We start from the raw sequence: 1,141 nt of genomic DNA, 5'->3' as shown, positions 1-1,141 counted from the left end.
ATCCCCTAGGTATTAACTTAGCTGGAGCGGGAGGGGCTCATAAGAATAAGGGGAAGTGCAGTAACAATTGCCTCTTGCCTATTTGTCTACACCTCTGAGATCCTAAGTGCCACATCAGCAATCAGAACACTGATCCCCCATATTTAGAGAATAGGGTCCTTATTGCTTACCCTGGCTTTCACAATCCGCGAAAAGCTCCTCCAGAAACAAATGCACAGCTGCCTGCCACCGGGCTGGAGGATGGGGTATGGGTGGCTACCACTAAACTAAGAGCTGAAATTGAAAAAAATTCACCACAATTTATTGTCCATTCCTTCTTCCCCTGGAAGTTACAAGCTGTCAACAGACTCCAGAGTTCCAGATCTTACATTTATATCAGACAGATTCTGCCAGTGTAATTGTCTTGCAGGTGGAAAGTCAGATTCCTGGTTCTCCCGACTCCATCACATCTTCCCAGTATCCAATAATAGAATACTTTTAATGTAAAAGTGGAATCAATATAAATTCCCATCAGTAGAGAAATAGCTATGAAACTGTAAAACATCCATTCAAGGGAATATGTCAATCATGCAAAATTTCCCTTAGATCCATAGCAATTACCTTGAAAGAATTTCAAGTATAAACACATTATTTGTTTTCTAATCTATATACATATAAAAAATAGAATATTTAGAAAACACTTTTATGTACTACTTAAACTAAATCCGAGTAACTTGACAATTAACTCATAATCTTAAAATGATATACATCATTATCATGAAGAGATACAAAATAAATTTTGTATTCTACACATATTTTTCAAATGGCCAGCAAACATGTATAGAATAAATTTAAATTATATTTAAAAAAATCAATGGCAACTAAATAATCAAGATTGTAATATTTCATATATAAACCCTAAAATCATTCAGATAGAAAGCATCTTCAATTAAAAACACTATTCACTAGAGACATTTCATGCTGTCAGTCATTTGCAATTATAAAACTATATATCCTTAGTTACATTTATTGTTGAATGTATTTTTAAAAATATTTGAGTGAGGGGCTCCTAGGTAGCTCAGTTGGTTAAGTGTCTGCCTTTGGCTCAGTTCATGATCGCAGAGTCCTAGGATCCAGCCCCGCATAGGGCTCCCTGTTCCCT

The sequence above is a fragment of the Ursus maritimus genome, unplaced genomic scaffold (assembly GCF_017311325.1).
Source record: "Ursus maritimus isolate PB19 unplaced genomic scaffold, ASM1731132v1 scaffold_10, whole genome shotgun sequence".
Lineage (NCBI taxonomy): Eukaryota > Metazoa > Chordata > Mammalia > Carnivora > Ursidae > Ursus > Ursus maritimus.
Note: the sequence above shows the minus strand (reverse complement) of the source record.